Source organism: Marmota flaviventris, chromosome Y, assembly GCF_047511675.1.
Source record: "Marmota flaviventris isolate mMarFla1 chromosome Y, mMarFla1.hap1, whole genome shotgun sequence".
NCBI classification, from domain to species: domain Eukaryota; kingdom Metazoa; phylum Chordata; class Mammalia; order Rodentia; family Sciuridae; genus Marmota; species Marmota flaviventris.
The window spans coordinates 10,051,193-10,078,698 of NC_092519.1; the positions used below are offsets into that span (position 1 = coordinate 10,051,193).

Below are 27,506 nucleotides of genomic sequence, written 5' to 3' on the forward strand. Positions count from 1 at the left end.
ATTTTCAAGTTCTATGGCTATGGGCAAAGGCAAATGTCTTCCTATATTTGCCAAAACATTTCAACTGATGTCATAATTTCTTTACCAAAAATCCTGTGTGTTGGGGCTGGGGTTATGGCTCAGTGGTAAAGCACTTGCCTAGGACAGGTGAGGTCCTGGGTTTGATCCTCACCACCATACAAACAAATAAATAAAATAAAGGTTAAATCACCCCCCCCTCTGAAAACAAAGAAACAAACAAAACCCTGTCTGTGTTCCATATCTCTGCCCTCAGGGCCAGGTGTACTTTTTAATTCTAAGAAGCAAACTAATAGGAGAGGTGAACATCCATTCTATTCATAGTGACAGCCCAGAGGGACACACCTCCCCATGACATGGTCCAGACATGGGCCCCAAACATGTCCTGCTAGAGAGCTGTGTAGGTAAAATGAAATCCCCAGTTGTCCCTCCTAGGCCCTGCTGAGCGTGGTATTTCTCTTACAAGGAATTCTTCTCCTAACAGTTACCTCAATGCTTAGGTAGGGGCTGCAGGTCCAACTGGGATTCTGGTGGCAAATTGGGCTTTGTAAGTTCTCTTTGGAGGAAGCTTCCAGCTGGAGACTCAGATTGTTCTTTCCCTTATAAAGACTAGATTGTTGGGGAAAATCACGCTGGAGGAGTGGGCATGTGGCAGTGGCCAGAATTCCTTCTCTGTCCTGGTAAGAGTGCTGTCCCAGATGCCTGAACTCCAGCTGCAAAGAAGGAGGCAGACAGCCTACATGGCATTCATGGTGCTCCTGCCTCAGTTTCTGGACAGTAGCTTCTTGTTCAGCAGCTAAGTGAGGGTCACCCCCTTCTTCTGGGTGCCCTCATGTTGCTACAGGAACATGAGGTCATTGTATGACTGGCTCATGACGGGATATTTCTGCTGGTGCTAATGGTGGAAAAACAGCCTTGCACCCCTCCTTAAAGTTTCTCCTTTAGAATTCTTGGCAGTGCCTAGCTCTGAGATGCTCAGAGAGCTCTCAGACAGCTCATTCCCACCAAGCTTAAGTGGGGCTGGGCCACCTCATGCTGCCACCAGAGGATTCTTATCCAAGTCTCAGGTGTCTACTACCTTCTACTGGGGCTCCAGAGAAGCTGGATCAACTTCCACCAGTGGGGCAGAGGCCACAGCTGCCTCTGGGCAGCCAGATGGGGCATCCTGGTAGGCTCTTCCTAGTCCTGCATGAGGGCAGTGTTGTGGTCCTGAGAGAGCAAGGTATTGGAGCTCCTTAAACAATGATAGTATTCTTCTGTGATGACCTGAGTTTCAGCTTTGAAGATTCAGTGAGCTGCTGAACGGCAACTTCAGTGCCTGATCAAAGTGATTCAACCCCAGCAGTTCCATCTCTGAAGAAGAGGTACACCATGGCACGAGATGGCCTGGATGGAGATGTCTTTCTTAATGACTTTCACCTTGATGGATGCCTTCAGGGAGACTCAGACCTCAGCCAGGACACCTTCCCCTCATCATAGTAAGGCTTGGTCTTCACGGTAGTGAAAGTAGTGACCATGGTCCCCCATGGCATCACTGTGCAGTCCTTTTCTATCTTGGCAGCAGCAACAGGGAAGGGATTTGTCAGGATTTCAATTCACTGGGCTCTATGTAAGAAAACTCTGCAGTGATAGAGCCCAGTTCTGAGCTACTGAGGGTGGGCCCACTGATCATAAAGAAGATCTACAGCCTGGAAGACTGCTTCTTGAACAAGTTCAGAGGACACTGGTCAGGGCCAGTAGACCTTCTGAGGACTGCCAGCCCTCTGTAATCTGCAGGTGTAAATCCTTGTACTTTGTGTTCCACTCAAAGGTGAACTCTTCCTCTTGGCTAGGGTGATGGTGAACTGCTGAACAGTATCATTCATCTGGGCAATGCATACAGGGTTAACACTGCCCAAAGTACCAGGGTCATTTAGCAGCCAGGTGTGGATGTTCTTCACCAGTGGCTTTAGTTCATGAGCCCGTGGAGGTTTAGGAGGACAGGATTCCTGAGCAGTAGATGAAGTGCGCTGTAGATTCTGAGCTTACTTTATGTCTGTAGGCTTGGTGCTCAGAACCATGACAGAAAGATAGAACCCACAAAGTGGTTCAAAATATCCTTAAGGGTTTCAGATACTGCATTTGTCTCATCCACCTGGCCCTCCTCTGTTGCTCTCAGCTGGATCTTAATGTCACTTTTGGCACATGGATTCAGGACCACCTAATATGGATGACTTCTCTGTCTTCTTTCATGTGTAGCTCCAGCCGTAGATGAACCAGGGACAGCTGTATGTCATACAGCTGGTGTCCTGAGCCCACAACCCAGGGCCTGCACCCCAAACTGAAGGGTCTTGCCTACCATGGGACAGGCAACCACCTTCTCCTGGGCTGACTGGACCACACTGAAGACTTCTCCAACTGCCAGCTTCTGAAGCTGCAACCATGGGGAGATCTGCAGGGGGCCTCCCTTTCCTTTTGGCCTCCTGGTTCAGGGCCATCACTTAGGCTACCTGCCACTGGCTCTTATAGCTGTTCAGCATCAGGATCCAAGAAAGCAATGTGTAGGACTCCCAGCACTCTTCAGGCTCTGCCAACTGCCAGGATGGGGGTCACAGGCTGGCCATCACACACCACATCTGGTTCAGGCCAATCATGACCAAGGCCACAACAAAGATCAACATCAACATGCACCACTGGATCTCACCAAGCCAACAGCCCAGCAGGGCCATTATGTTGGTGCATATCCTTCCTACCTTGCACCAATTTCCAAGAAAAGCCTGCTTGCCAGGACACAGAGCCTATGGGTGGTGAGCTCAGGCATCCACTGGTGGCCAGCCAGGGGCTGGAGGGAGGACCACAGGCCCAAGCCTGATTAGGCCAAGCCTGGCTTGGTGTGGAGCCATGAGGCCTGAGGCCACATGAGACAAGCAGGGAGGGAATACCTGGCTGAAGCCAGGTGGCCAAGGCCAGGGATTGCACTCCAAGCCCAACACACCTGGGAAAAGGGTACACAGAAGCAGACCTGGCAGAAGGAGCAACTGACTAGCGTATCTTTCTTCATTCTTTTATAAATTGAATTTCTGAAATATCATTGTTATTTATAATTCATTACTGAGATTCAATGAAAAGCACCATCAAACTAACAACATCATTCTTTACAGAAACTTTGAAAGGTATTGATCTTGCCCAGTCAGAAAGCAATCATTAAGGATACAAAAAAAAAAAAAAAAAAAGAAAAGAAAAGAAATGAATGCTGTTGAGGATGTGGGGGAATTGAAATACTCACACACTGTTGGTGAGAATTTAAATTAGTACAGCCATGGAGAAATCAGGATAGAGGTTCTTCAGGATACTAAATATAATACTACTTATGATCAAGATATGGCATTCCTTGAATTACAGAAAGGATGAGTTGACAATTGGTTAAAAAAAAAACAGGACTAGGGCACTCTGCTTATGATTTGTAGCCTAGTGATATTTATACATACATACCTATAGTAATGTTCCCTGGAAGAATTTGGAACTTAAAATGACCTGGGGTCATGGAGCAAGTCTCCTGGCTCTAGTCCTTAACTATCCCATAGACTTCCAGGGGAAAAGGCAATCAGACATGATCTGTACCTACAGCAAAAGTGACCTACTCAAATTTTTGGAATTTCCTGTGTAGGGGAATAGATCAGGACTGGTCCCTTTGGGGCCTTGCTCTGCTTGCAGTCCAGATTTCCTCTTCTCAGAGCCTGTCCACATGGGAAAGCAGAAAATCATCAAAGCAGGGAGAGGATCCATTTCTCTAGTGTGTTCCATGCTGTGCCCCATACACAGTGAGAAGTGGGCATTGTTCCATGGGCCTCATGCATTCCCTGTTGGGGAGTCCTGCTCCAGGAGGCACCACTGAACCAGAAAACATAGCATGAGTTCTACTCACATGCCTATCAAGATCCTCCCTGTACCTGAAACAGAGCGGCCCTCAGGGTGAGTGTATAGCCACCTCAGGCCTTTTCTGAGCCTTTCACTCTCCTTTTCAGAGTAAAAGTAGATATGTCCCTAAGCCAGGCACTGCAGGGTCCTCATGGACCCAAGTGGAAAATTCTGAGTGGGAGAGAGCTAGACAGGCACAACAAGTCTCCTTAGGGGAAAAGTGCTACAGACAACAATGCCAACAGACCAGTCAAAAGCAGGAGGGGACAAGTTTCTGTTCCTTCTCTTACCACCAGCCCAGTCCAGGGAGGCATTCTACAATATTATCTCTAAAAACAATTCCCCTTCATAGACTACTATGCTGTTGACAATGTCAAGCACTCTGACTTCTAAAGAACTCTCACAGGAAGAAATTCTTCCAGCTTTCCCAGACATAGCTATACATTCTGTTCTTCTCACCACCTTAACAGTATGAGACATCCAGATCCAGACATTCGCAATGACTTCCCCCTATGTTCTCTAAATAGTCAGTCACATTCATAACCATTCTTTTAACACAATGAATTGTAATTATTTCCAGGGCTAATGTATATTGCTCCACTTTCCAAACAGGTGCAGGTCTCTGTGTTTACTCAGAGGTTAATCAGGGAGGTTCCCCTCCCTGAACTGAGTTGTCCTGATCAGACCACCCATCTTCCCATAAACATGTGGACCATGCTAATGAGAACCACAGTTATACAAATTACACTGGTGAATCTAACATCCAGAAAGGTATAAAGTAATTCTGTCCCAGCCACAGTGAGTGGGGATTAGAAAATGCTAAGCTGTCTAGGAAACATGGCTGGCACACCCCTGCAGTCCTGACCATTTTTGCATGTCAGCTTTTCTCATCCTCATTCACTTTCATTATGTCTGTAGCTCTTCTTCCCCAACTTTGTCCAGTACCGGAAATTGCTGCCACCTGCTCCCTCATGTTGTCATAATCTCTACCATTTCATGGCAACAACCACTCAACCACGCAGATATCCACTGAAACTTTGCAAGCAAGACCATCCCACCACCCTCTTATATTCCTGTCATAATCCATTGCTAGTAACACTTTACCTACCTAATTCCAACATCAAGAAAAACTTCATAAGGTGCATGAATTTCTTTTCGTATGCTGTGGTCCCTGGAGTGAAACTTTCCACATTCCAGATCTATGATTAGGTAAATCACTCAGTGTCTCCAAACATCACTTCCTAAAATGAGAATGAATGTTAATGATACTGTAATGAAGGGAAATGAGTTACAATATTAAAATACATAATTCCTATTGGATGATTTTGATATTATCCTTGTTTTTATTTTATTTCATTATTATTACCAACTTAACTTGGATTTTATATTACAATTGTTTTTATTTTTACTGCATAATTTTACTTGTAAATTAATACCCACAACTGTGATATATTGTTTCCAGAATTAAGCAATTAATTTTCTAGCACAAAAGCTAATGTTTAATACATACTAGAGATTTACAGTTCTGAGAAAAAAGGAATATTTTAAAGTAATTTCTCAAATTGTTGTTTGAACATTATACTTATTGTGTTTCTATTAATTTACTTTGATGTTAAAGGACTGTTTTCTGTAATCCAGTTACTGCAGCTTTGACTGTGAACAAGCTGCACTCATGGAGGTCTTCAAAACTGACTTTGTTCTCTACACACTGCATAGGCACACCTCCTCTAGTCCTTGGGTGAAATCTAGGGGCCCAGTGGCTTACCTGCTTATGTTCAGATAAGGAAATATCCACTGATTCCCTACAGGGATGGAATGAGATCTGGTTGCAGTAATTATACTGCCAGTCCCAGGCTTATAGTCAAAACAGGACACTACATTGAAACATGAAGTTTCTGTCTCAGAAACAGCCAGTCTTGCCAGAATCCTGCAGAGTCTAGCCAGCAAGTAGCAAATATACTTCTCCCTTTACATTTGGTACATCTACCTCTCCCATCAGACAGACCTAGTGATCTTGTCTTCTGACCACTTCAAGTCCAATATCTACCCTAGAGTAAAAGAACAAGAAAATATCACTTTATGGGTGCTCTCCTCCCTGTGTCCACAAAGATTCTATCTGGATTAGACATGCATTCAGAGGGGACTCCTTCATTGGCATTCCATGTGGTTTCCTCGGCCTCATTCCTGTATTTCCTCTGTCAAATCCTCACAGTTTTCCCCTGGACTGTCTCATCAAGTAGTATACTTGTTGTTACCCTCTCCCTCCCCTCCCCAGGTCTCTCAAGCTTTGGTTTAACTTTGAAACCTGTGGTGGGAAAGCAGTTATTCCCAAGGCAGCCTCTTCTTTGTTTCTGGGAACTGCATCTCTCTACTCCTAGATGGCTCAAAGATGGTCAGAAAATAGTCTTTGACTCCCACCAAATGCCAGAAGGAAGGCAGTCAGGTTCTCATGCTGGTTCTTGATGAGAATTGTTTTAAGAAAAATGAGAAAACTTAATTTAGCAAAACTTGCCTAAAGAAAGACAAGGAAAAAGAAAAAAAGGTTCTAGAACCAGGTTGTACTTGGGACCCAAGACGATTAACCCTACCACCTCTGCAGATTACACTCACCACCAGAGCAAAGGAAGTGCCATATCAGAAATCATCTGATTGGCTGAAGTCAGCATTTCTGACTATATGTGTATGGTCAGATTAGTCCATAGCACATGATTGTCTAAGCTGCACTGCTGTGATTGGCAGAGTCTTAGTTGCTTGGTTACAAATGAATTCCTACCATTATGTTGGCTTATAGTTTATTTGATGTTACAGTGCACCATATACAGAGTCTATTTTGGGATAAACTTTATTACCCAAGTGTGGTGACAGTTATAAAACAAATTTATTTTAGAATTAGCCCCATTTTGTCCACCATGAGTGTGGAAATTGAAACTATCTTCACAATTGGCACAAACAATCTGCTTGATTTCAGGACAGAGTTTACAATTTCACAATGGCAAATTAGTTAGATGAGCCATGCATATTGGTGCATGCCTATAATCCTAGTGAGTAGGAAGTTTAGAAGGGTCACAAATTACAGAGCAGCCTCAGTAACTTAGAGACTGGAAGCAGTTTCACAACATCCTAATAAGAAATTTTAAAAAAGGACTAGGGCTATGGCTCTGTGGTAAAGCGTGCCTTGGTTCAATCTCCAGTACTGTCATCCCCAAAATGTTAGATGGATTTAAGTTTTACATTTTTGTTATGTCTACCATAACAAGACCACCGGATTTGCCAAGATAGAAGTGGATGAGTATATAAATTGAGAACAACAAAGAGGAACATGTCAGGAGGAAAAAGACAGTAATACATTCTTTAACAGACTACTCCATGAGCCAAATGAACCAAGGCCAACAATTCAATGTTCAGCCATTAGAGGTGGTTCTGAAATAGGATAGAAGAAATATAGGTAGGTAGAGAGGAGAAGAACAGAGAAGGGAAAGAAACTCTAACTTTAAATGATAAGCTTTACAAACACCATTATCTTTATTCCCAAAGTTTTGTTTCCTCTGGACATAAACTTGTTTAAAGTTCCTAACATCTTGGAGTATGCATGCCCAGATAACTACTGCCTTTGTGCATTGTTAGGTTATACAATATATTTTCTTTATAAATAAAGCCAAGAGAAAATATTGTAGAGACCTATGATATGAATACATTCCAAACATTATCTATGACTAAATATTGTCCATCTAAAGATCCTGACAAATAGACCATGGTGAAGCACCCTGTAATGCATAATAAGAATCTTGGGCTCACCAGGCTGGTCCACTCCCACCTACTTCTCACATTCACTATTTACAGAGTCCACTTTAAAAGAAGAATCTGAGAACCCAAAAGCATGTCTCCTTTCTGAGATGGCCCACATTCTCTGTCCCTGAAAGTGTGTATTCCTTGCTTTCCCAAATAAATCTCTGCTTTTGACTCTTTCTGACACATCCTGAAATTCTTTTCTCTGGTATAAACAAAGAACCTACTAGGGCTGAGTTGAGGTCCTCCTTCTTCTTTCTGAGGGACCTCTTCAGACTCCTATCTGGCAACAATTCAACAGCATTTCAGTACCATTGGTCACAGTCTTGTTTGCCATTTGATGGTGATCAAGGACTATCATGTGCTGCAAAGTGGTGTTAATTAGGGGTTCAACTATTTGCATTCAGTATGTCAGCACAAGTCCTAGTGATAGGGAGACCCATTTTGGCAGGCCAGGCTTGCTAACAAATATTGAGGAGGTGGCTAGCCAGCTGTTAGCAATTCCCACAGACATGTCATGTGTAGGAAAGATGGAAGAGAATTGATGGAGTCATAAGCATAAAATGAGAAAGTATGAAAAGCACAGAAAAAATTTCTACTACAAGAACAAGTTTCCAGTCTCTGTTTCTGCCATTCTCCAATAACCAGTCTGATTTAATCTCCTGACTGCACATAGAAGTAAAGTAATCTGAAACTGTCATAGACTGTCTCATGTCTCAGGGGATGTTGTTTTACTCTCTACTCACTATGATTTGGGTGAGTGATCCTCAAAGCCCAGGTGTTATTAAAGCCTTGGTCCCCAGGCTGGCACTCTTGGGAAGTGGTGAAACCTAAGAGAGGCTAGGCCTTCCAAGGAGGTCTTTAGGTCATTGCTAGGGTGTGGCCTTGAAGAGGATTGTGGGGCCCCAGCCCTTTCCTCTCTTTCTTTCTTCCCTCATGAGGTAAACACATGCTCCCATGATGTGTTGCCCTCACTAGAGGCCCAACACTATGGGGTCACTCTATCTTGGGCTGGAACCTTTAGAACCATGAGCCAATAAACTTTTCTAATTTGTCTTCCCTTATGTCTGATGTTGTAGAACATTTTCTCATGTATGTTTGATATTCTTATAGCATTTTTTATGAAGTGTCTGCTCTGTTTGGGGAGAATCATATGTTGAATTTTCCAATCATGGACACAGATATCTTTCCACTTATTTACATTTTCTTGATTCTTGTGTTCAAATTAACATGGTTCTTTTTACATGTTGGTAGGGTTTGTGTGTGTTTATGTGTGTATTTAATTCCTAGAGATTTTCTGTGAGAACAGTCAAACACACACACACACACACACACACAAATGTAAATATATATGTATTCTTGAGTAGAATTTTCTTTATTTCTAATTTCTGTATACTTACTTATTTTATTACTTAATGGCACTGGTTAGGACTTCCATTATGCCAGAATTGTTGAATACAAGTAATGAGGTTGGATAGTTTTGTCTTTTTCTCAATCTCAGGAGGAAATAATTCATTTTTTTCCTATTAATTACAATGCATGCTTTGTTTTGTGTAGATATTCTTTCTTGAGCTAAGGAAGTTCTATTGCTGGTTTGCTAATAATTTTATTATTAATGCTAGCATGATATAAGTTATTATGCTGCATTAGTTATGATAATTCAAATAATCATATCTAAAAAACTGATTCAGAAAAAACCTTGACATGTGATTTTCATTATCTAGACTGTTAAATACAGCATCCAGAAACACCAGGACCTTCTCCCAGAGTAAGCCCTTATACAGGGCCCTGTAGAAGATCTGAGTCCCACAGGCCCCACTAGGACCTGCCTGTCTCAGAGGACAGTGTGGTCACGGTGGCCTTGGTGGACACTTTATTGTGTCCCCTCCTCTGATTCAGATGCCATTGGAGGGTTCTGAGCAGAAGACTGACATGATGAGACTTTGTTCATGCTGGTGTTAAGAACAAGCCTGAGTGACAAGAGACAGAGGCAGACAGAACATTTCAAGAATGGAACAACAATCCAGGTCAGGGACCAATAGAGGTGGTGAGATGTGGTCAGATTCTGGATCCATTCTTGACAAATGAACTAAAAATATTGTATGAAATCTGAAATCAGTGAATGAATTTAGTGATTAATAAATTATTCATATTCATTTCTGTAAAGCTATTAGGTTGAACCATGTTAAATTCTTGGATTTTTTTTAACCTGCACAAGGGTATTTTTCTATGCTTCATCTTGTATACCCTGGAGTAAGTGACTGCTTTGTAATTGTTAGGAATTAAGAGTTACTAGTTTCTACACAGATATGGGACATCAGAAAGATACACTAGACAAGAAGGTAGTTCTCCATAAACCAAAAATGCATATGTTATTAAATATACAATAAAAACTTCAAACACCTTAAGAGGTATAGGAAAATCTTATTAATCCTTCCAATTCTATTTAGCTATCAAATATTCTTTTAAGATAGGAAAGTTAAAATTATTAAAACTTTAATCCTCTTTTAAATTGTTAATAAAGTAATGAGCAGTGCATGTAATGTTATTAAAACTAGGAGATGAATATCTGAAATTAAAAAAAAAATGGCTTTATTGAATTAATGAATTGGAATAAATAAGTAAACCCCTGTGATTCCTGCTAAACAGAAGCACACAAACAGAATATAAGAAGCATATCAATGTCTGGTTTGTTATATATCAGCTGGTCAGCAAGCTAAAAGGTACCACCAGACTATGGGAGTCAAGTCTGGAAATTTATTTTATTACAACTCTAGGAATAACCTGGCAAATTAATTACCTATTTGTAAGTCTTACATGTTAGTTTCTGTGATTGCCATTTTGATAAAACATTTTAGAGGAAAATATGTATATTTGTCATTCATTGAGGATACTTGAATACTGAAGAACCACTGAAAAGCAGCACTTTCTAACAATGTAAGAAAAATTGCAACTTAATTGGTCTTTGACATTAACAATGCATATACAGAGTTCTGAAAATACATATGCAAATCATAATGCTTGTTGTATATATTAACACAGATTTTTGAACAGGTTTATTGTTTGTAAAGTACTTTTGTAACTCTGAGGGAGTTTTCAACAATTTTTTTTAAAAATTCTCAGTATAAGTCATTCTCAACTACCCGTATTTTATGCAGGATACTAATTGTCATATTTTATGCACGATACTAATTGTCATACTTTATGCAGTAAGAGAATTTCCAAACCCATTTTCTTTATGTTTTTAGTTTCTAGTGCTCTAGAAATAATTCTTACCCTTCATTGTTTTAAAGGACATTTTTTGGTGGTAAAATAGAATTTTGTCTACTTTGTGCTACTGAAAAAGCTACAGGGGAAAAATACTAGGTCAAATTTCATAATTCACAATTGTTCCAGTGAAAAAGGGGCTGGCACCACATAATTATCATCCAGAATTACATACTCTGGCAGCACAGCCTCTCTGTTGACTTTCACTGTTCCATCTGCACATCCCCTGGGCAGACCCACGCTGCACTAATTACTGCATCAGTGAAATAAAGCTTTGTGTTTGGTGTGTCAGGGTTTCCCACCTAGTTTATTTCTTCACTATGGTCCTACCTTCTTGTTCCCCACTGTTTATATAAAGTTTAGAGCCATGTTGAAATAAAATCATAAACAAATATTTGGCATTTGTTTGGAATTAAATCGAACAAAACACTTAAGGGAGAGGTACCCAGTTTTCTCATGCATGGCAGTAGAATCTCATTCACATTCATTTAAGTCTTCTTAAATTCTCATGATCCTGTTTTATGCTATCTTTTCCATAGAAGACTTGCATGCTTCTGTTATCATTTTTCCACGTAGTCAAACCTTTTGCTGATTTGGTTTTTATAGCATTTCTCATGGTATTATGTTCTTCATATGAATCCAGTTATTCTAAGATTCAGCAGCTTTACTAGACTTCCATTAATTTAAAAAAATTTTCTGGGGATTTTTGCAATCATTATTTATTTCTTATGAATAATATCTTTATTGCCTTGTTTCTAATTATTCATACTTTTGAATATGTACTTTTAATCTTTTTACTATTCATTTCTAACCAAGTTATATTGTGATCAGAGAAACTGTCCACATGATATTGATATCAACTCATAAAAGTTTCAGAGTATTGCTTTATGCAATACTGAGTAATCAGTTTGTAAACATATGCCATAAGTATTACATAAAATAATACATTCTTTAGTTTTATATGTATAACAAATGAACCATTAATTTTGTTTTTAAAATAGTCTATCTTCTTACTATTTTCCACCTGTTTTACCAATTACTAACAGATGTGTGTTTCAACATTTTCCTCTGGGTAGTTTGTGAATTTCTTCTTGCAGCATTGGCAAGTATTTTCTTTATAATTAGATGTGTACAGTTTAGAACTCTTAGTTCCTTCTGGTAAAAATGAAAAGTATGATCATCTTTATCCAGAATTATTTTTTTTTTTTTAATTTGCTTGTTTTGTGCACACATTCCTGGTAGAAGACGAGGACAGAACTCCATTTCACTTTCAGTATTCCTATGTGTATAGACAAGATATGATTGCTTTTCATTCCATATGACATATCTAGATTTAAATGGACATTTCATCACACTCCTTGTGCATTACTGTCATCTTAACTCTGAACTTACTGTGCTGCTTATTCTTTTTAAATCTCATTTCCTATCTTCTTTTGGATTAACTGAGTTTGCAAAATTGTGTTTTTCTTCTTTGCCTCCTTTATTTCCCCTTTTAGCATGCCAAGTAAACATCCCACCACTGAGCTACGACACTAGTCTCCCCAGTTTTTTCTTTCTTTACTGATTTGGATTTATTTGCTCTATTTTTATTCTTTTAAAGGTTACACTTAAAAATCTAATGCATATACTTGAAGCAATTTAATGCTAATACAACAAGTTAAAATTTCAATGTAAATACATTTCATCATAGTGAAATTGAAGAATGTAGATATGGATTTAACTTTTATTTATCATGCTTGGTATTTCAGTATTTTCTCTAGTCTGGAAATTTCTTAGTTACTTAGATATTGCCTCTTCCTAATTATGTCCCAACATCTTTTTTTTCTTTTTAAATTTTTTTTTAGTTGTAGTTGGACACAATACCCCTATTTGTTTTTTTATGTGGTGCTGAGGATCGAACCCAGGGCCTCGCACCTACTCAGTGAGCGCACAACCACTGAGCCACAATGCCAGTCCTGTCCCAACATTTTTAAAAACTTCAGCTACATATATGTGTCTCTTCTCTACACAACTCTTCTCCTCTGCATCCCTTTCAAGGTTCCCAATTTGTTTATTTTTGTGCTAAATCCATATAATATATTTACATGTATTTTTCACTTCCCAATCTTTTTTAGGAGGATCATACATGATTTATAAAGCTTTTAAATTTCATTTTAAATCTCTACATCATGGGTTCATTCAAAAAAATATTCATTTCCCAATCTTCATGTATCATTTGAGTTCAGAATTTGATCCCATGTCTTAAAATTTTCAATAAACACAATAATTTCATTACCAAATATCTGTTATTTTGTAAATTGCAATTATCTTCATTGAAAGTATTTGTTTCCTTGTGTTCTAGTTCCATTGCTTATTTTTCCAACAGCTCACACATTTATTTTTTATTTCTAATTATACCTATTTCCTAGAATATTTAAATATTCAATTCTCCCTTTTGTGGTTTCTCTGCCCTCCCACTTTTTTTATGTTTTGTAATACTGGAGTGTGAGCTTACACTTGGAGGCATTTTATCGTGAGAACCCTGTGATGCTGCACTAAGGAGGAGGGTAGACTCTCAGTAAGAATGTCTTGTAATTGTATTAAAAGCTGTTGGTGCTACCAACCTGTGGCCATGGTAATTTAATTCTGAGGCTATTTATATATTGCTAATTTGAATTAAAAAACTGTGTGAGGGCACATCTATAGACATGAGGTTTCAGACTTAATTTTTTCTATATCTCATGGGCTAACTGGAAGATTTGCCCTTGTTCACCATTTCATTAGGTTTGTAGCCTTTTGAGACCTCCAACTGTAGGGAGCATTTTGAGTTCCATATGTCCCTTTTATGTACCCAAGGACTTTCCTAGTTTCCCTCATGTGGCCATTTAAGGATTTAGGGGGTCAAAAAACAAGTCAAGATCAGCCATGGACACTCAGTTAAACTTTAAGAAGGCTAACATTTTACCCCCACTGAATGTGAAACATTAATCTGGTATTTTATTTTGTTTTATTATAAAAATAAAATAGACATAATTATTCACAGGTAAGCGGAAATAACCATCTTGATATTTTAGGCCTCAGATCATACACATCATACATACCAAAGCTCATTGTTTAATTTTGGGGGGATTTCTTTATTCTCCTTATTGTGCATTCTTGTCTAATATCTGCCTATGGTACATAGTTCAAGCAATAAAACATTACAGTTTGCACAGGGAAAATGTGGAAATCACCATTCATTCTAATAAGCATCACAGTTGCAGTGATGTTGAGAATCAATGCAGTTCCCCCTCTAATTCACAAGTAGACATTTGAGCACCAGGCAGATAATCTCCCCAGTAAGTGTGTGTTTCATTGGTTCTTCCAACCTAGCAACTCACTGGGGTTCCATCTGAGAGACAAGTATTGCTCTTCACTACCTGCCTCCCCATATCATTCCTTTACTTCCCTCTATGTAAAATATGCACTATTTTAAGAATGACCACATTTTAAAATCTGCAACAGGATAACTCTTAAAGGACTTCTGAATGTTTAAAAAATTTTTAATATTGAGACTTTAGTTATCTTGTTTTTTTTTTTTCTTTTCTTTTTTTTATTAGAATATAAGCAAAGAGTCTTTACTCATTCAGGCATGATATTTACAAATTTTACTTGAAGATTCCAATTATAGTATTTATTGGGGAATAGTATTCAAAATAAATTGTCACCAAAATAATATTCAGACTAATTGACACACTGAACCTAAAATCTGTTAGAGATCATAAAATGCAATGAAAAAATTTGTTATTATGCAAAATATGATTTCTTTTACTTTGTATTAGTTGAAATAACACCGATACTTCCTATTATGTGTTAAAAATTCCTTAGGGACACATATATATGATTTTTCTTCTACTAAATGGCTTGGTTCTTTACTTAAAAACTATGAAGATTCACCTCCTTCATGCTCCAGGTGAATGTAGGCTTTGAACTACTCAACCAACCACATCTCAGTCCTCTAGTACCACCTTCTCAGGGCTACCATAACTCAGTCACAGAAATGGAGGCCACCTTAACTCTAAGGACCTCATTTCGTTGCTAAAGATACTGGTAGTCCCTAGTCCAGGTGACAGTGAGGGTGAGTAGAAAGTGGATGGTTCACAGGTGGGGAGGGGCACTTCCCCCTCCAGAGACAAGGTAAAATGGAGATGATATCAAATCAGTTGCAAAGATGCTTGTTCTTTTCAACATGTTCTTTCAAACCCATCAGCTGTCACCATTAGGGCACTATTGAGAATCTGGAATGGGACTCCTCCTCTAATACACAGCAGCACTGCTCATGATGGCTCCCAGTTAGAGGAGCTCTCTGCTTCAGCTAACAACATTGCAGCTTGCAAACATACCAACTGCATTTATCACCAACAAGCCCTGGAACAGTGGCTGAAGTATGTGCAAAGAATCAGTACCAACCACCTTTTTCCTTTAAAAAATGTACTGCAAAATTATCCCTAGGGAGCAGATATTTTAACACATTTTTGATATACATGTTCCAAAATTCTATTTTCAAAACATAATTATTCAATATTTATTCTTTCATAGATTGAACAGCAAAGAAATCCTTATATAAAATAAACAATTTTGTGTTTATATTGGAGTTCATAATTTTATTTATGAATTAAGAATTAATAAGTATTTTTAAAGGTACAGAAAGCCTTTAACTCTATCCAAGATTTATTTCACCAAGAGGATTTCTAAAGAGAATGATTTAAAAAGACATCAAAAGGAATCAGAGGCTGAAATGAAGAGAAATAGGAAATGTATCACTAGACAAGGAATACTGCTCTACTTCCTCAAGTATGTTGGCCCTGGTTTGATTCTCTTTACAATGTGTTGACTAAATACTATTCCACTGTGTCAACACTGTCATACTTCCTCTTCAGCCACATATGGTTGTGCCGCTGAAACTCTAATACAGCAACCTAGAAGATGGTGGAAGACAAAACATATCTTTATAACACTGACATTCCCTATTGTGTGTTAAAAATTGCTTAGAGACACATATTTCTTTTTTATTCTTTTTCCTTTGTGGCATGGCTTGGCTCTTTATTTGGAACTGTAAAGATCCACCTTCTTGGTGCCCAACCTTTCCTCTTAAGGCCAGTTGCAAAACCAAAAAAAAAAAAAAAAAAAAAAAAAAAAAAAAAAAAAAAAAATTTGCTAAATTATGGCTCTAGTCTTGCTTTTCCTGAGTCTTCTCTTGACATTATTCAAGGTATTGTTTTTCCAAAACATCCTGAGAATTTGTTTCATAAAAATTTGTTTCATAAAATGAAACTGTATTTTGAATGTCATCTGCCCATCTATCCTGACATTATTTGCTCCCTATATCACAGTTATCCTGTGATGTTCTTTCTCTGCAGCTTTCTAAGAAAGGCTCCAGTTGAAGACTTTGGTTGGCATTACTCCTTCTGAAGAAGAGTAGCATCCAGTGTTCTGTGTTCCTATTTACATTGATTGATGATACAAAGCCAATTAGTGCAGGGATTTAAAGGAATTTTAGGCTATAGTGGCTGCCTATCTTATCTCCAGTTTACAGCTTCTGAAGATACATGGTTCTGTAACTGAATTTGTTTGAATTAAATGTCTACTAAAAATTCTCCAGAGACAGCATGTAAAAAATTCACATATTTTGAATGTGTATAATGTACTGCCTTAATTTCTTTTTTTTATGTTTATTTTTTTTAATTTATTTTTTATTGGTTGTTCAAAACATTATAAAGCTCTTGACATATCATATTTCATACATTAGATTCAAGTTGGTTATGAACTCCCAATTTTACCCCAAATACAGATTGCAGAATCACATCGGTTACACATCCACATTTTTACATAATGCCCTATTAGTAAATGTTGTATTCTGCTACCTTTCCTATCCTCTACTATCCCCCCTCCCTCCCCTCCCATCTTCTCTCTCTACCCCATCCACTGTAATTCATTTCTCTCCTTGTTTATTTTCCCATTCCCCTCACAACCTCTTATATGTAATTTTGTATAACAATGAGGGTCTCCCTCCATTACCATGCAATTTCCCTTCTCTCTCCCTTTCCATCCCACCTCATGTATCTGTTTAATGTTAATCTTTTCTTCCTGCTCTTCCTCCCTGCTCTGTTCTGAGTTGCTCTCATTATATCAAAGAAGACATTTAGTATTTGTTTTTTAGGGATTGGCTAGCTTCACTAAGCATAATCTGCTCTAGTGCCATCCATTTCCCTGCAAATTCTATGATTTTGTCATTTTTTAGTGCTGCGTAATACTCCATGGTGTATAAATGCCACACTTTTTTTATCCATTCATCTATTGAAGGGCATCTGGGTTGGTTCCACAGTCTAGCAATTGTGAATTGTGCTGCTATGAACATCAATGTAGCAGTATCCCTGTAGTATGCTCTTTTAAGGTCTTCAGGGAATAGTCCAAGAAGGGCAATAGCTGGGTCAAATGGTGGTTCCATTCCCAGCTTTCCCAGGAATCTCCATACTGCTTTCCAGATTGGCCTCACCAGTTTGCAGTCCCACCAGCAATGTACAAGAGTACCCTTTCCCCACATCCTCTCCAACACTTGTTGTTGTTTGACTTCATATTGGCTGCCAATCTTACTGGAGTGAGATGGTATCTTAGGGTGGTTTTGATTTGCATTCTCAGTGGGCACTCTCTGGTTTCTTTCTTTGAAGGTAGGCCAAAGATGAATCATGCAAAAGAAACTGTATCTGAGAGCCCTTAAGGAGAAAACAGAGAAACATGTATGTACTGAAATAAATCTCCCAAAAATTTGACCAGATCCATTGAGAAACATGTATGTACTGAAATAAACTCCCAAAATTTTTCACTTCTAGGATCAATGGGTCTCTAAACAGGTAAGTGTTAGTTTTACCATTAGGGCTAGCATTAGAGCTAGTGTTAGGTTTAGAGTTTGTTTTGTTCAAATTTCTTTGATACTGGGAAGATTTATCTTTTACCTAGCCTTACTATGTGCCCCAGTTTTGGGTCTTCTTTGTTAAATGGTTTGCTGTTGGGAATAGTTTGCTTTTAATGTCTCACTCCATTTTGACCTATATGGGTAAATGCAAATGAAGCTGGAAATCAGAGGGTTGGTGCTAGCCTGTTGAAACTTCACATACTAACTAAGTTGTCTATGGGCACTCTTTGATTTCTTCCTTGTAAAAATAGCCATAAGATGAAGCATGCAAAACAACTTTATCCACGAGCACATTAGGAGAAAACAGGGCAATATGGCTGAAATGCCTCTGCAAATTATTTGGTCAGATTTGTTTGATACTGTGCAGGATTCATATGTAAGCTTGCCCCACTAGTCTCCCTGAGTTTTAAATTTTTATGATCAAAGGTTCTCTTAACAGGTTAGGCTTAGGGTTTGGTTAGAGTTAGGGCAAATGTTAGAACAAGTGTTATTGTTTGAGTTAGTTATTTTCAACTATTTGGATACTGGACAGGATTTATATTTTTTCCTATATTTAGTATGCTCCCCAAGTTTTGGCCTTCTAGTCAAAGGGTTTGTTCTCAGGAGCAGTTTTAATTTTCATATTTCACTTCATTTTGCCCTATGGGGTGAATGGAAATGGAGCTGGACTCAAACAGTGTTTGTGCTAGCTGCTTGAAACTTCACACACTCAATTAGTACTCAGGACACAATCTCTCATTTTTTTTTCTTGTGAAAGTAGCCCAAAGCTGAATTAGAAAGAAACAGCTTTATCTATGAGCATTTTAGGAGTAAGCTTCAATTTTTTTTTTGCATGTACTACTTTGATATTGTACAGGATTCATTCTTTTCCTAGTATTAGTAGGATCCCCAAGTTTGGGCCTTCAAGATTTGCCAGTTCACTGACAGGAAAAGTTTGAATTTTTAGGTTTCACTTTATTATGGCCTATAGATGTGAATGAAAATGGAGCTGGAAATCAAACAGAGTTAGTACTAGCTACTTGAAACCTCACACACTCAATCAGCTCTCTGCTGGCACTCTGTGGTTGTTCCTTGTGAATGTACTGTAAACTGAAGCATGAAAAAAATAATTGCTCCAAGAGCACATTAGGAGAAAACAGGGAAATATACACATACTGAAATACCTCCCCCAAATATTTGTTCAGATTTCTTTTATACTGCACAGGATTCATCTTTTAGCTTTCCCCACTAGGCTCCTTTATTTGGGGACTACTATGGCCAATGGTTCTCTAAACAGCTTTGGTTATATTTAGTATTAGTTTAGGGTTAGGGTTACAGCTAGCGTTTTTTAGATTTTTAAAATTTCTTTGATACTCAGCAGGACTCAACTTTCATGTGACCATACTATCTTCTCTAGGTTTTGGCCTCTTGGGTCCAGGGTTTGGTCTCCTGGACAGTTTGTATTTTAAGTTTTCATTTCCTTTTGACCTATGTGTATAAATGGAAATGGAGCTGGAAATCCAACATGGTTGGTGCTAGCTACATCACACCTCACACCCTCAATCAGTTTTCTATTGTCATTCTCTGGTTTATCTCTTGTAAAACTAGCCATAAGCTGAAGCATGCAAGGCAACTTTATGTGAGAGCACATTAGGAGAAAACAGGGAAATATGCATGTACTGAACTATCTCCACAATTATTTGGTCAGATATCTTTGATATTGTGAAAGACTCATGTGTTAGCCTACCCAACCTGGCTCCCCAAGTGTGGGACTTCTAGGATCAAAGGGACTCTAAACAGGTTAAGGATAGTTTTAGGGTTAGTGTTAGGACTAGAATTAGACCTAGTGTTAAGGTAAGAGTTAGTTTTGTTTTCAAATTTATATGATACTGTGCAGGATTCATCTTTTTCCTATTTTGACTATACTCCAAATGTGTGGGCCTCCTACATAAAGGTTTTGCTTTCAGGAACAGTTTCAATTTTCATGTTTCTCTTCTTTTTACCCTATATGGGTGAAAGGAAATGAAGCTGGAAATTGTACAGGGTTTGGGCTAGCTGCTTGAAACTGTCACACACTACATCAATTTTCTGTGAGCATAATCTGGTGTTTGCCATGGAAGTAGCCCTAAGATGAAGTAGAAAGTAACAGCTTTATGTCTGAGTACTTAAGTAGTAAGCAGAATACACATGTACTGAAACAGATTCAAAATTTTTTGGTTGGATTAATTTGATATTGTACAGGATTCATTCTTGACCTATTTTTAGTAGGCTCCTCAAGTTTTGGCCTTTAAGGTTCAATTGTTCAGTGTCAGGAACAGTTTGAATTTTTAGGATCACTTCATAATGGCCTATAGGTGTGAATGACACAAGAGGTGGAAATCAAACAGGGTTGCTGATAGCTGCATGAAACTTCACAATCTAAATCAGTTCTCTGTGTGCACTCTAAGTTTTTTCTTTGTGAAAGTACCTTAAGCTGAAGCATGGAAAACAATTTATCCATGTACACTTTAAGAAAAAAAACAGGGAAATATGAAAGTACTGAAATACCTACCCCAATTTTTCATCAAATTTCTTTGATACTGGACAAGATTCATTTGTTAAGTTGTGCCGATAGGCTCCCCAAGTTTGGGACTTATATGATCACAGGTACTCTAAACAGGTTGGAATTCGTTTTGGGTTGGGTTAGATCTACTGTTAGAGTTTTGTTCAAATTCATTTGATACTTGGCATAATCCGTCTTTTACCTAGTCTTACTACTTTCCCCAGGTTTGGGCCTTATCTCTTCAATGGTCTGCTGTCAGGAACAGTTTGTATTTTAATTTTCCTTCATTTTGACCTATACAGGTGAATGGAAATGTAACTTGATGCCGCAGTCTGGCTGGGCACAAAATCACGAGCCACTCACAGCCTTGTAGATTCAAACAGCAATTCTTTATTCCCGAACTCACACGGCACTCTACACACGTTCTGGGGCAATCCACATTCTTGGCCCAATTCATGTTCTGGGCAAAATCCCAAATACTCTCTGAATCCCAAGAGAACTCAACGGGAACTCAAGGAGCGGCGTGCCTGAGGCAGCAGGATACGCCCTATTCCCAGCAGGATACACCTTAAACCTGGAACCGCCCTAAACCCAGTTGTCGTAAACCGGGAATGCCCTAAACCCCGATCTGCCCTAAACCCGGATCCGCCCTGGTCCTAGAGCAAGGTCACCTTACATGCAATGTCACTACAAATGACCCGGGTCATGCCATGCGTCATTCTTACTTAGCAATGGCCCTCAGCAACTTGAAATAAAACAGGGTTGGTGCTTGCTGCTTAAAACTGCACAGAATGAATCAGTTCTATGTGGGCACTCTCTGGTTTCTTCATTGTGAAAATTTCCCAACACTGAAGCATGCAAAAACATCTTTATCTGAAAGTATTGTAGGAGACAACAGGGAAATATACATGTACTGAACTACCTCCCCAAATTATTTGGTCAGATTTCTTTGATATTGGACAAGATTCATCTGTTCGCTTGCCCCACTAGGCTCCCTTAATTTGGGACTTCTATGATAAAAGATACTCCAAACAGATTAGGGTTAGTTTAATGGTTAGGGTAAGGGCTAGATTTAAACCTAGTGTTAGGGTTAGAGTTAGTTTTGTTCATATACATTTTATACTGGGCAGGATTTTCTTTTACCTAGCCTCACAATATTCCCTGGTTTGTTCCTTCTAGGTTCAATGGTTCACTGTCAGGAACAGTTTGTATTTTAAGATTTCACATTATTTTTGAACTATTTTGTTAAAGAAAAATGGAGCACAAAATCAAACAGGGTTGTTGCTAGCTGCTTGAAACTGCACACACTATCAGTTCTCTGTGGGCACTCTCTGGTTTGTTCCTTATGAATGTTGCCCTCAGCTGAAGCATGCAAAGCAACATTATCCCAAGCACTTTTTTTAGAAATCAAGGAAGTATGCATGTACTGAAACATTTCCCCCAATTATTTGCTCAGATTTCTTTGATACTGTGTAGGATTCATCTGTTAGCTTTCCCCACTAGGCTCTCTTAGTTTGGGACCTCTATGATCAAAGGTTCTCTAAACAGGCTAGCATGAGCTGTATAGGTTGAGATTAAGGAGAGCTCTAGTGTTAGGTTTACAAGTAGTTTTGTTCAAATTTTTTTGATACTAGGCAGGATTTATCTTTTACCTAGCCTCACTATGTTACCCAGGTTTGGGACTTCTAGGTTCACTGATTTGCTGTCAGTATTTCAGTTTTTATCTTAAGGTTTCACTTCATTTTGACTTATATGGTTAAATGGAAATGGAGCTGGAAATCAAACAGGATTTTTTTTTTTCTTGCTGCTTGAAACTTCACACTCTCAATCAGTTCTCTGTGAGGATGCTCTGGTTTTATTCTTGTGAAAGTATACCAAAGATAAAGCATGCAAAAACAACGATATTCAAGAGCATTTTAGGAGACAACGGGAAAATATGCATATACTGAACTATCTCCCCCAATCATTTGGTCAGATTTCTTTGATACTGGGCAGGGTTCATTTGTTAGCTTGCCCCACTAGGCTTCTCAAGTTCAGACTTCTATGATCAAAGGTTTTCGAAACAGGTTAGGGTTAGGCTTATGGTTGTAGTTAGGTCTGTGTTAGGGTTCGAGTTTGTCTTGTTCAAATTTCATTGATACTGGGCAAGATACATTTTTACCTAGCTTTACTATGTTCCCCAGGTTTCGGCCTTCTTCATTCAGTTCTTTGCTGACAGGAACAATTTGTATTTTATGGATTCACTTCATTTTGAGCTACATGGGTAAATGGACATGGAGCTGGAAATCAAACAAGGTTGGTGCTAACTGTTTGAAACTTCACACACTCAATCAGTTCTCTGTGGGCACTCTCTTGTTTGTTCCTTGTGAAATTAGTAATAAGCTAAAGTATGCAATAGAAATTTATCTGAGAACACTTGAGGATAAAACAGGGAAATATGCATGTACTGAAATAGCTACCCCAATTATTTTGTCAGATTTCTTTGAAACTGCCCATCTGTAAGTTTGACCCACTAGACTCCCGAATTTCAAAACTTCAATGATCAAAGGCTCTCTGAACACATTAGATTTAGGTTAGACTTAGTCTTAGGACTAGGTTTAGACCTGGTGTTAGGGTTAGAGTTAGTTTTTGTTGTTGTTGTTTTTAATTTCTACGATACTGGGAAGGATTCACCTTTTTCCTATTTTGACTATACTCCAAATATCTGGGCCTCCTTTGTAAAAGGGTTTTCTCTCAGGAACAGTTTCAATTTTCATGTTTCTCTTCTTCTTGCCCTATAGGAGTGAATGAAAATGAAGCTGGAAATCAAACAGGGTTTGTGCTAACTGCTTGAAACTTCACACCCTCAATAAGTTCTCAGTGAGCATTCTCTGGTTTGTTTCCTGTGAAGTATCTCTAAGCTGAAGTAGAAAGAAACAACTTTATCTGTGAGTGCTTTTGGAGCAAGCAAAATACACATGTATGGAAAGAACTTAGAAATTTTTTGGTCAGATTATTTTGATACTGTATAGGATTCATCTTTGACCAACCTTAGTAGGGTCCCCGAGTTTAGGCCTTCAAAGTTCAATGGTTCAGTTTCAGGAACAGTTTGAATTTTTAGTTTTTACTACATTAAGGCCTATAGGTGTGAATGAAAATGGAGCTAGAAATCAAAAACATTGGTGCTAGCTGCAGGAAAACTCACACATTCAATCACTTCACTGTGGGCATGCTCTGGCTTGTTCCTTGTGAAAGTACCTTAAGCTGAAACATGAAAAATCAATTTATCCAAGAGCACTTTAGGATAAAACAGGGATTTAGCATTTTAGGAGAAAACAGGGAAAATAGGCATGTACTGAATCACCTTCCCCAAGTATTGGTCAGATTTTTTTTTTTTTATACTGGGCAGAATTCATCTGCTACCTTGCCCTACTAGGCACCCCAAGTTTGGGACTTTTATAATCAATCTCTATGAACAAGAAAGGCTCAGTTTTAGGATTTGGTTTTGGGATAGGGTTAGAACTAATGTTCAAGTTAGAGTTAGTTTTGCTCAAATATCTTTGATACTGGTCTGGATTCATCTTTTACCTAGCATTAGCATTTTTCCCAGTTTGGACATTCTAAGCGCAAGCTTCACTGTAAGGAACAGTTTGTGTTTTAAGGTTTCACTTCATCTTCACTTCTATGGGTAGGATTAGGGTTAGGACCATGGCTCAGTTTTGTTTTAGGGCTAGGACTAGGGTTAGGGCTAGATTTTAAATTAGAGTTAGGGCTAGTGTTAGGGTGAGGTTTAGGCTTAGGGTTAGGGTTAGATTTAGAGTTAGGGTTAGATCCAGTGTTAGGGTTAGGGCTAGGGTTAGTGTTACAGAAAAGGATAGGGTCAGAACTAGGGAAATGGCTAGGAGAAGAGTTAGATTTAGATTTAGGACAAGTCTTAGGGTTAGGGTTATGGATAAAGCTAAATTAGGGCCAGGATTAGGGCTAGGGTAAATGTTAGGTTTAGGCCTACGGGTAGGGCTAAGGTTTAGGATTAGAATTGGTTTTAGGATTAAGTTTAGGGGAATGGGTGAGGTTATATCTAGCTTTAGGGCTAGGGTAAGGGTTAGAATTAGGATAAGTGGTAGGGTTAGTGTTTAGGTTAGGATTAAGGCTAGGTTTAGGGCTAGGGTTTCTGTTAGGTTCAGGCTAGAACTAGGGCTAGGGCTATGTTTAGGGTAAGGGTCAGGTTCAGTTAGGGATATTATTAGGGTTAAGGTCAGGGTTAGCATTTGGTTAAGGTCAAAGTTTAGGCTTAGGGCTTGAATTAGTGTTAGGTTAAGTTTAGGGTTATGGTAATGGATAGGGTTAGGTTTAGGTTTCAGTTAAGTTTTGCGGTAATGGATGGGTTAGATTTAGCAATAGGGTTAAGGTTAGCATTTGGTTAGGATTATATTTAGTATAATGGATGGATTTAGAGCTTTGGTTAGGGCTAGGTTATTGTTTGGATTAAGTCTAGGATTAGAGTTAGATATAAGGATAGGGCTAGGGTTTGGTTTATAATAAGTGCAAGGTTTAGGGCTAGGATTATGTTTAGATTAGGGTAAGTGTTACTGTTTGAGCTAGGGTTAGGGCTAGGGTGAGGGATAGGTTTATGTTTATGTCTAGGGATATGTTTATGGTTAGGTTTTGGTTTAGGGTTCGGGTTATGGCTAGACTTTTCATTACAGTTAAGGTTAGGTTTAGGGTAATGGATAATTTTAGACTTAAGTTTAGGGTTAGGGTATAGATTAGGCCTAGTTTTAAGATTAGGTTAATGTAAGGCTTAATGTTTTGCTAGGGTTAGGGCTATGGTGAGGTTTAGGTTTATGGTTAGATCTTGGGGAAAGTTTATGTTTAGGGTTAGGTTTAGTGTTAGGGATAGTGTTATAATTAGGGTTAGGGTTAGGGTTAGGGTTAGGGTAATTGACAGGCTAAGAACTAAAGTTTGAGCTAGGATTAAGGTTAGGATAAGAGCTAGGGTTAGGGTTATGGTTTAGGGTAGGGCTAGTGTAATGTTTAAGGTAAGGGTTTGACTTTGAACTAGGGTTAGGTCTAAGACAAGGGTTAGTGTTAGGGTTAGTGTTAAGACTAGGGTTAGGGTTAGGGTTACACTTAGGGCTAAATTTTGGCCTAGGATTATGGCTAGGTTTTCTGTTAGGTTTAGGGCTAGGGTTAGGACTATGGTTAGGGTTAGGGCTACTGTTAGGTTTAAGATAAGGTTTAAAATAGGGTTACTGTTAGGGTTATGTTAGGGATAATATTAGTGTTGGGGTTATGGCTAGGTCTAGTGTTAGGTTTAGATTTTAGGTTAGGGTCAGGATTAGAGATGTGTTAATGTTAGGGTTAGGGTCAGTGTTCCAGATAGGATTAGGGTTAGGTTTAGACCAGAATTAGGAGTAGTGTTAGGTCTAGTTTTAGGGTAAGTGTTTTGTTTAGGTTAAGGGTTATTGTTAGAGCTAGAGCTGGGATTTTGTTTGGGTCTAGGACTAGAATTATAGCTATATTTAGGATTAGTTTTGGGTCTAGATTTAGTGTTAGGGTTAGGTATATTTATAGCTTTACCAGGAGCGCTAGTGTTAGGGTTTGATTTAAATTTAGGGTCAGGTTTAGACCATGGTTACTGTTAGGATCAGAATAAGGGTCAGGGTTAGGGTTAGAACTAGAATGAGGGCTATGGTTAGGACTAGTAATACTGTTAGTGTTTAAATTTTGCTAAGGATTAGTGATAGGACCAGGGTTAGCATTTGGTTTAGGTTTTTGCTTAGGGTAAGTGATAGGGTTAGAGCTAGGGTTAGGGCTTGGGTTAGGGTTAGGGCTAGTGTTAGGGTTAAGATTAGGGTTTAAGCTTGGGTTAGGACTAATATTAGGGTTAGGATTTGTGTTAGGGTTAGGGCTAGGGTTATGACAATGACTAGTGTATGAACTAGGGTTATGATTAGGGCAAGTTTTAGGGTTAGGGTTAAGGCTAGGTTTATTGTTAGGGTTAATTTAAGGTTAGGGTGATGTTTAGAGCTAGGATTAGTGCTAGGATATTCGTTTGGTTCAGGATTATTTTTAGAGTTATGGTTAGGGCTAGGAGTAGGTCTATGGTTTGGTTTAGGTTAAGAGTTAGGATTAGGGATATGGCTTGATTTTGTTTTATGACTTGGGCTAGGGGTAAAGAAAATTTTAGGATTAGCATTATTGTTAGGGTTTTGAGTAGAATTATGGTTATGGTTAAATTTAGAGTTAGGTTTAAATTTAGAGTCAGGTTTAAATCCAGGGATGGGCTAGGGCTATGGACAGAACTAGGAATAGGGCTAGGGCAAGAGTTAGAGTTAGCCTTAAGGATAGGACTAAATTAGTATTAGTGCTAGGCTTAGTGTTAGTGTTAGGCCTAGGGTTAAGACAAAGGTTATGGTTAGCTTTAATATTATATTAAGGTTTAGGGTTATGATTAGGTTTAGGGTAAGGGATGGGGTTATAGCTAGGTTTAGGGCTAAGGTGAGGGTTAGAATTAGGGTTAAACCTTGGGTTATGGTTTGGGTTAGGACTAAGGCTAGGTTTAGTACTAGGATTAGGGCTAATTTCAGGTCCAGTTTTAGAGTTAAAGACAATTTTAGGATTAGATTAGATGTAGTGTAAGGGTTAAGATAGGGTCAAGTTTAGAGCTAAGGGTATTGTTTGAATCAGGGTCATGATTAGTGTTTTGGATAGGTTAAGGTTGAAATTTAGGGCTTGAATTAGCATAGGGTTAAGATTAGGGTAATGATATAGTTAGGTTTAGGTTTCAAGTTAGGTTTAGTGTAATGGATAGGGTTAGGATTAAGTATATGGTAAAGTTTAGGTCTAGGGTTAGCATTAGGGTTAAAATTATGCTTAGGGTAATGGATAAGGTTAGAGCTAGGGTTAGAGCTAAGGTTATGATTATTCTTAGAGCTAGGTTTAGGGCTAAGTTTAGAGTTTGGGTTAAAGCTAGGTTTAGGGCTCAGATTAGGCTAGGTTTTGGGTTATGTTAGGGCTAGGGTTAGGGTTATGGCTAATGTAAGTACTAGTTCTACAATTAGGGCTAGTTTTAGGGTTAGGGCTAGGTCTAATGTTATGTTTAGG

The 27,506-nt window shown here is 38.6% G+C and overlaps 1 pseudogene; it reads right to left on the reverse strand.

Moving 5' to 3' along the window:
• Nucleotides 1-1,197: 1,197 nt before the first annotated feature.
• Nucleotides 1,198-2,726, reverse strand: LOC139703571 (C2 domain-containing protein 2 pseudogene; annotated as a pseudogene).
• Nucleotides 2,727-27,506: the final 24,780 nt, after the last annotated feature.